Genomic DNA, 9,694 nt, shown 5'->3' with positions numbered 1-9,694 from the left:
CACTTAACTGAGGTGCGGATGATTTCTTACCTGTTTGTTTAGTAAGCATTTTTGTTACAGTAATTATACCCTAATCATAGCCTGGGTGTTCCGCGCGCGATTTGATTCATGCTGCTAAGGCAGCCTGGAAACTACCACCCTAATTTTTGCCTCAGATAGGGGACCAATCACAGAACAGGGGGGAAAAGCGAGACAATGATGAGCTATGTACAGACGCATTTGATAGACATCCGTGGCGCCCAATGAATGGATCTGGGCATTTTTTTCAAATATGAGAAAATCAACATTTCATTGCAGACCACGTCTCACTGAGAAATGGTAGGTGCTAGCCAGGCTACCCCAATCATATCCTTCAAAACACAACTGGAGAAGTCTTTCAGCCATTCATAGTACTAACTCTGAATGTATTGGTTGGAACATAACACACCATTAACTAGAACAGAATTGGACATCACAAATAATCATCAGTCACCGGTATTGGTAGGCCTAAATGTCATATTAGTTGCTGATAGACCGATAGCAGTGCACAAGGCAATCATTGGCCGATACCGAAGTAAGGTTGATCGATATGTGTCCATGCTGTCAGGAATGCTGAGGAGAGTCCTTTTAATGGGGGCAGCCTGCTATGAGTGTAGGCCACCTGTTTACTGCCCTGTGTTGGCCCTGTTTATGCTATTCTGTATCTGTAAGCATTCTGTTTCTGTTTGGTGTTTTTGTAAATAATAATAATAATAATAATAATAATAAAAAACACGCTTTCATGCCAGGGTGTAAGGCAACATCCTGGATAAGTGAGTAGCCTAAGGTGAGTAGCCTAAAGTGAGTAGCCTAAGCGGGTGAGTCAGTCAGTGCATTTACATGCAGTTAAGTCAAGCTACAGCTATCCTGGCTAGGTGCTCTGAATGGACTGCTGTCCTTGTCTGAGAAGACAGGCACTCTATTTACTGAAGTACGCAGGCCTTACTCCACTACACAAGATGGCAATCTGCCACCCTTTCTTCTCACAAACAAAAATCGTTCCATATTAGCGGTTAACTAATGAACTTTGCATCATCAGTGTAACATAGTGAAACATAGATTACGCTACTTGAAATGTTCAATGTGGACATTCTGCAGGATGTATCTATGTATGAAAGGAGGTGCAACTTTGTGTAATGTTGTGGCATGTGGCTTAGGTAGCTTTCTAACGGAACTACAAATTCTGAATACAGTGGCTGTGTCTCACACCGCTTACTTGCATACTTCAAATGCTTAGTTTAAGTATATAGTGCAGATATTGGGACAACACTAACCATCGAAAAGGGTGGGACGCCCTCAGCGCACACTAGCAGTGTACTGACGCAGCGTAGTATGTGGTTGACCCAGCCAAAAGGCGACTGTAGTGTTATCCTGAGACACACAGGCTCAGAGTTCACAGCCAATTTGACTCCGATTAGGCCTACCGTAATTTCCCAACTATTTGCCACAGCTTATACAATGATTTTGCAAAATGTTTTCAGCTACGAGATTAATACACAGGGCCAGCTAATATGGCATTAATATGGTTTTGTTTCTTTTAACTTGCATAAAACACTGTCCTGCGGCTTATGCACAATGCGGCTAATACACAGGAAATTACTGTATGCCAGTACATGCAGCAAGTTATTCGACCTTCTATCGCATCATCTGGGTGTGTTAGTCGGTGTTAGTCCTTTGATTTTGTCCTATTTCAGTCGTAGGCTGAAGTAGGCTAACATTTCTTTATGCATTTCTCAAGTCCAGTTTTGGTCTGACAACACGAAACTTCTGTTTTTTCGAGTGTCACGTAAACCTTCTGAGTGAGTGAGTGAGTGAGTGAGGGAGTGTGTGAGTAAGTGAGTGAGTGACTGACTAACAGAGTGTGTGAACGAGTGAGTGACTGAGTGAGTGCGTGAATGAGTGACAGGTGGATGAGTGTGAGAGTAAGCGAGCGAGTGAGTGAGTGAGCGAGTGAGCAAGTGAGTGAGTGTGTGAAAGAGTGAGTGAGAGGGTGAGTGAGTGAGTGAGTGAGTGAGTGACAGGTGTGTGTGTGAGTGAGGATGTGTGTGAGTGACTGAGGAAACAGTCAGCCGCAGCAGTCAGTCTTCCACAGCAGCGTTCCACTCCCCCCCCACACACACACACACACACACTGAGCCGCCCGCTTGGACCAAACAGCTGTTATGTAACATGTGGCCGCCTAGATGATGCTACGACGCTCTCTGATGCACACAGGGAGCGCAGGCACTTCTGACAAGACCAAACCCAAATCTGATTATTCATTTGGGGTGTGCGTGAGTTGGGGGAGGCGTTACATTGTGGGTTCTAGTCCACAAGTTTAGTTGTCTCCATACTGTATAGCCACTACTTTTGCTGTGCCAAAGTCATGCCTGGCCCCTCAAGATCCACCCCAACCAGCAGAAAGGTATTATGACCTAAGTAGGCTACAGTATAAGGATATAGAGGGACACATTAATCGATTGAGAAAATAACGGTAACCTACATTTCAGCCCTAGACAAAAATCAGATAAATTAAATGTAAAACAGTACAGTAACGACAGCGTTGACCATGCACTGGATGCAACCAACACAGAAAACTGTAACCTTTGACACTTCAACCCTCTGCCCATCACACACAGGCTACTCATCAACAACAACAACACACACACACACACACACACACACACACACACACACACACACTAGAACACTACCTGAACACGTGAATTTTCTGAATGGCAGAAGCAGTGAAATCCTAGCCAAAATTCGTTCATGTTATTCCCCCTAAAAAGAACTAAAACATACAAATAGGTCACGAATTGTTGCTACAGCATTTGATGACATCGTCTACTAGGCTACTAGACTACACGATTTTACGCATCTAGGCTATGATGTTGTGTCTACATTGGCCTACCTTACAGAGGTTCACAAATAGGCTAACTGATCATATTGGCTGCTACTGCACCTTGTACAATGCCATCTTCTAACATTCCTAACCCTAATCCTATAGGCCAGGCTATATTTTTCAGTACTTTATTTTGTTCCGAACACTCGGACGCTACGCGCTCCAGAACAAGGCTTCCTGGAAAGGTTGACACAAGCTAGGTGCAATAACATATTGCGCTTAAAGAACGCCATGGCAAGTAATCATAAAGGTCTGTGGTTTTCTGTTATACATTTCTGTTTGCTGTCTTGTCCTGACATGGCTTTTCTGACAGCAGAAAAGCAAAGCTGTCACGCAAAAACAACCGCGTACGATGAAGGCTTAATCTGACATTGCGTCTTTAAAATCAAGTGTTTATGTTAGGTCCATCCATAGTTTTAAGAAACATAAAATGAGAGTCACAGGGTAATATTGTCTATTACGCATACAAAATAGGACAGCTGTTAGACTAGCTTGAGCTGTGGGGGAAATGTATGCAAGGCATACCAGCGCTCGCAAGCAGCCACGTCTTCCACCACCACTCAACTCAGAAACAGGCTGAATAAGCGCATTTACATGCAAGGAAATCGACTTTACCCTCATCAACATCAAACAGTAAAGCCTTTATAAAATGACTAAAACAAAAAGACAACGAGCTAATGACAGACGGCGATATGCCTACCGTTTTTATTTTTCACTCGGAGACCGAGCGGTGGATTCCAGCTCTAGCCGTCAAATTACAGTAATCCAATGGTTTAATCCTTGTCTTGTGAGCATTAACGTCACTTCCGCGTTTTCTCGACCATACACCTGTAACGCCTGTCGTAGGCTACCCAGTGAGATCCTATAAATAGCGTCAGATGTGCTCACGCCGAATCGCATTCGCATCGCAAACGGGGTACCCATCTAAGTGCGCGGGTCGGTCAAGTTTCATAGTGTCCTGGCTCAACTCTACGCATTTACCAGACCGTTTATTTGAACAGTGTAGTGTAGCCGTGTGTTAAAAGATGAAATAGATAAAGGAAAACTGAACACCTGATGTAATGGTAAATGTGGAAATGACCGTCAGACATGTGTAGTCAGACCGATGCCATGCTTGTTTTCAAAAGCAGTGGCAGGGGAAAGCAGCATTCTTGGCGTATTCTGGGAATAAGGGCGGGTCGATACTATTCATGCCGTGAGACCATATCTCTGGACCAATGAACATGCGCTTTGGCAGAAGGCACCGAAACTTCTCCGCTCAGTAGCTTAGACTTGATCTTTTGACCATTTAGCCTGTTGATGATTTATGCCTACCTGATCAATATAAATAGGCCAGTGTCGAATGGAAATTATCATATTTTCAGAGGTCCCTGAAGTTCCATTAAAAGTAGAATGTTTTTCCCAAATCACCCATAAGCCAAAAATACTTCTCTATTATACAAGCTTACGCCAGCAGTTTCTCTTTCTTCAGATGATAGGTGGAATAATTTGCCACATATGATTAGGAAGACAAACAAACTGCAAAACACCTTTCAGAAAATCTAGAATGACATCTTGGCATCTTGAGACTGTTATGAAAATAAGCTTAATGCCCCAACATCAAGTTGCAGAATGCTAAGATTAGTAATGTTTAAAGCTCTATTGCTGATTATTTAACTCATATCAAATAGGCCTACTTTTCAGCCAGGATCCTTTTTTTTTCGTGAACAGACAGTCCCTTATCTAACCCAAAGCCTATTAGGCCTCCAGTACAGAGATGCATCTTTGAAGCTTTTACCGGCAATTCAGTGGGACAATACTGTCTCCTTGTGGCCTGACGCCCCAACTAACCCAAGGGACTACTAGACCTTTTTCCATGTAATTTTATTTGTTTATTTTTAATCTTTGAAATATATTTTGTTTCCGTAAAGCCAAAGCTGGTGAGTAACTTATGTGTGTGTGTGTGTGTGTGTGCGTGTGTGTGTGTGTGTGTGTGTGTGTGTGTAAATAACTACTGTATATATTACGGAGCCCAGTAGATGTCATTGCAATTTTTGTGTATTGAGAGTGTGTGCTCATTTTAGTAAATTGTGCACTCATTTTTACTAAATTGTGGTCTCATTTCACTATATTGTGTGCATGTTTTACTAAATAATGTGTTCTTTTTACTAAATTGTGCTCTCAATATAGCAAATTGTGCGCACATTTTACTAACTATTTGTTACAACAATTAAAATGAGACAACAATTTAGTAAAAATGAGTGCACTATTTAGCAAAACGTGTGCATGATTTAGTTAAATGAGCACACAATTTGGTAGAATGAATGCACATTTTCTGGATATGGCAAAAAATTTCTTGCAATGACCCCTCGCTCCAGGGTTCTTGTTTTGTTTAAGACTACTCCCATTAACCTGTCCTTACATATTTTATATTTTATATCTCTCATATTTTCAGCAAACAAATGAAGAGTAAATAAGCACGTATGAAGTAACTCATAATTATTTCAAAATAATGAAGCGTAAAAAAAAAAAACACATAAAAAAACTCACAAGTTTAAAGCATCTGTAAAGCATCGGTTTAAAGCATCTGTAATAATCTCCTGATTAAGTAAGCGGATGGTACTGTAAGTGAACAAATATTTTTCCACACAATAAATGGACAGAACAAATGGGAAGATACTTGTGGTGCATTCTGAGGCTAAATCAGGCTTTGTCTCTACATCACTGCAAATAACATTTGACTTTTGCATAAACATAGATTAAAGTAGATTATAAAGTTGATTATTGAAAAAGTTCTGCATGCTCAACATGTTCTGTCAAGTCTGAAGTTCTCTACTGATGTGTGTGGGTTTAGACGCTGAGTTCCTCCATCTCCATGTCATCAGGGAGGGCTCCATCTCCTCTCTGCTGCCCCTCTCTGCTCAGCTGTCCTGGAGTCTCAGTGTCTCTCCTCAGGGTCTCCTGGGAGTCCTGGTCTCCTCCTCTGTTCCTCAGATACACCAAGAAGATCACAGCAGACGAGAGCATCGCCAGCAGCCCACAGGCCATCAGAGAAGCGTACGCTCTGTAGAAAGGAGAGTCAATGCCGTACGGATCCTTGTACTGCAGGTGGATCATTTTCTCAAAGCAGATTTCGTCTGTCATCCTTCTGCATGTGTACACACCACTGTCTTCAGCTGTGGGGTTGGATATGACCAGAGAGAATGGAGAAGCTGATGTGTTCACTCTGCCTCTCAGATCCTCAGGTAAAAGCACAGCTTCGTTATCAGAGTCCAGAATCAACTCTTTTACACCTGCAACTTTCTGACGATACCATTGGATATCAAACATTCCTGGTGGGCAGTTAAGTTTAATGGTTTCATTGTTGGAAAATGTTGCAGTATCATTCAAGTCATTAAGGCAAGGAACAATTTCATACTTAACTAAGACTTTGCGGTGAATACAGGTGTAACTGCCATCTTGTTCATCTTTAACAGAGGGGATGATGAGGGAGTAGTCTCCCGTCTGGCTGCCGTTCAGCATGTACATCTCCTCCTCCTGGTGAGTCTCATTGTGAGGAACATGAGAGGGGTCCTCAGACAGAACAGTGATGTTACCAAAGGGAGTTTTCCAGTAGACCTCATGAGGAGACGTGGCATTGACATGACAGTGAAGAGTCAGTTGGTCTCCAACGCTTGAATAGTGTTTAATGTAACGCCATGAGATCCGCGTGTATGTGTGCTCTTGGCACTGACCCGTACGCCAAATCAGACAGTCATATTGGTTACAGCTATCCTCTTCTTTTAAACTGTGGAGGATGACTGATGAACTATTAAGGTCAACCTGCAGTCTACCCCTCAGGTCTTCAGGGAGTCTATCCATGGATGAGTTGATGTCCAAAACCAGACGTCTTGGTTCACGCCATCCTTCACAGTCATTAGCTCTCCTGTACAGTTGTATTGTAGCAGCTCCCTGCTGTCCTGAGGGTGATCCACACAAATTAAATGAATGAAGTGTCCTGTTGAGCTGTACCTCAGGTCCCAAATAAACACCTGTAGAGCAGACAACCAGGGAGTAGTTCCTCTGGACTGTGATGTTCCCACCCATCCAGCCTTCAACCCGGTACTCTCCGCTGTAAGAGGCATTGATTACTCCTAATTCAAAATACTCATATCTGATCGATGACTTTATGCGATATGTGACATTATGCTCCTTTGAATATACTCCATCAGGCTGAGAAGTGTTGAACAGAAGCAGATCTCCATCTGTAGAAACCCTGTACAGCACGTAGTAGTCAGCAGGCTTCAAATCCTTTGTGGGAAACTGGACATGTCCAGGTGCTGCAAACGCTAATGATTCAAGGTCCTGGTGACGGCTTGCACCGCTGATGAGGATCGACAGCAAAAATGAGACCAGTCTTCCCACCTCCATTTTGACTCACACACTCACTACTGCTCTCAGTGATGTCCACACACGTTCTGAATCACCTCAGTCGGAGACAGACTAATAAGTGCTGTGGGTAATATCTGTCTATCTTGTACAGTCCTCCTCTGCTCAGGAAGTGATTGGGAGATTACGGGAAATGATCAGGTGAGATTATTTTCAGAGCAAAATGGTCGACACAGATGAGGCAGCCATATCCAGAGCCTTATTGAGCGACTTGAAAAAAGCATTTCAAAGCTGTTGCCTTTAAACGAACTAAAAGAGTGCAAAGCCGCACAGTTGGATTTGGGAGTAGATTTCCATTTAAATTTTGAAGCATCACATTTGAGTGTCCTCCTCCCTTTTATGATTTCCTGTCTCACTCTTACATCATATGATGAGTAGAGTGAAATGAATGTCCTACATTTTAGCATTTCCCTTTAGCCTACCACTAAAAACAGTCTTACCCACTACACAGTACACCTGAAGCAAGTCAATTATAACATCAGACTGATGTCGATAGAATAATGTTAGGAATAAAACTAGACTTGCATCACAATGCAATACTTTGTTCCCTGTAGTTGGTAGTAGGCATAGGCTACGGCAGTGGCGGACTGTGTTCAGACTAGGCTGCATGCAGTATCCTTTCTGACAACATATGGGCAGTAATAATTCTGAACTACCCCTTTAACCGGTCAAACATGACAAAATCAGCGTGAGGTTAAAAGGGGGTTACAAATAGAACATGAAAGTTGTAGTTGAGTTTGATCTATGAAAATGTCTTCATATCTTTTCCCTTTACAACTATAGCAGGTTGGGTTGATTGACCTTTCAGGGTCAAGGTCATTTATTGGTTCCCTCTATTGGAAAATGAGCTGATTGTGTTACACAGTACACACATCACAACATCAATAAATTGCATTTACCACCATACAGACATGTACCAGATAAGCAGAAGACAACAGCATGCCACACACACACACACACATACACACACACACACACACACACACTCACACATACTGTACAGAAAACTGGCAAAAGGTGGCAAAAAGCATCTGTAAACTCTGGGGCATTGATTGGAGTCAGCTGTGAGACATATTTTGGATATCCAATAGCAGGTGTAGATTGTAACGCCAGACAACGTCTTTCTTCGACATCCAGTATTGACATCTACATCTGCATAACGTCCAAAAAAGGTTACGTAGTCCTACTGACATCCAAATGAGGTCATGAGGCGTGTTTCCACTATCGGAACTATCAGGCCGTTTTTCAGGGACTTCGCTGTGTGCGCGTGTCTCCACTGACCGGGAAGTTCCGACAGGGCCGTCTTCAGGGCCATTTACAGGAACTAAAGGAGTACCTGATGGAGGGTAGGTACTAAAAACGGCCCGGTAGAGTCGCTGGGTGGTACTAGTGGCTACCTCGCGCAGATTGGTTGTGGCACTGCAGTGACATCAGCAGATCACGACAAACGAACCTTGAAATTTGAAGTGAGGAGTTGCTAGAGGATTTTTTCACAACATGAGAAGCAGAAGACGATCTACTTGACTCTACTTGTCAAACTAACTCTTCTAGTCCTTCCAGTCTCCTAGTCAAAACAGAGCTTTTCGCTGTTGTCGTTGCTTGTGTGATGCCAATAAAACTCACTTTCCAACACGTAATACTTTTACACTTTGCCTGTAAACTGAGCTAGCTAGCACAGTACATATAGAAAGTTAATGGCAAGGGCGAGTAAGGTTTGCTAGCTAGGAAGCTAAGGACTGTGGTTAAACGTGTATGTTGTTACAAACTAACCTCATTGCTTGTGTGTGATACCAATAAGACACACTTTCGGACACAATAAACCATTTAATTTAGCCTGTTAACCGACCTGGCAAGCTAACTTTTGCACCGTAGCCTAAGGAGTGACGTTCGCTAGCTAGCTAGCTAGCGGTTTCGAATACGCAACCTAAGCTTACAAGCTGGCTTTACATATTTTTGTAATAACAGAGAACGATGTAAACAGCGTGGTAATTACCTTTATGTTGGGATAACTTGTGTTGTGCTCCTACTCACACAAGAGCTGGCAGTAAGTGTGATTGTCTACTAACTAACCAACTAGCTAACAGGCTAATAAACAAACCATGTTAGGCGAGTAACGTCGTGGAAGGGTGTCACGTCACTTGTAGTTGTAGTCCATTTATGAAATGAAACGAGCAATTAGGTTTTTTTTTAATTAAGGCGAAATAGGGTCTGATATTTTCACAGTTGGTAGATTATTACAGTATGAAGACTGAAAAATAATATTTTTGGTGGATAAGATGGCTGATATAGCTGCGTAGTATTTATTTGAAAAGTCGGTCTATGGGACTTAACATTGGAGCTGCTCCTCGATAGGAACGCAACCGCTTGAGGCGCTGGTTGTCACTT

The 9,694-nt window shown here is 42.6% G+C and overlaps 1 long non-coding RNA gene across 1 annotated transcript in view; it reads right to left on the bottom strand.

The window, feature by feature from the left end:
• Positions 1–4,026, bottom strand: part of LOC134078780 (uncharacterized) — a 42,985-nt gene extending 38,959 nt beyond the window's left edge. The window contains exon 1 of the long non-coding RNA XR_009938863.1: positions 3,603–4,026. This is a non-coding gene — a long non-coding RNA (uncharacterized LOC134078780). The remainder of the gene's footprint in view (positions 1–3,602) is intronic.
• Between the last annotated feature and the right edge of the window lie 5,668 nt (positions 4,027–9,694).

This window comes from Sardina pilchardus, chromosome 4 (assembly GCF_963854185.1).
Source record: "Sardina pilchardus chromosome 4, fSarPil1.1, whole genome shotgun sequence".
Lineage (NCBI taxonomy): Eukaryota > Metazoa > Chordata > Actinopteri > Clupeiformes > Clupeidae > Sardina > Sardina pilchardus.
Note: the sequence above shows the minus strand (reverse complement) of the source record. Positions and strands in the feature narration are given on the sequence as shown.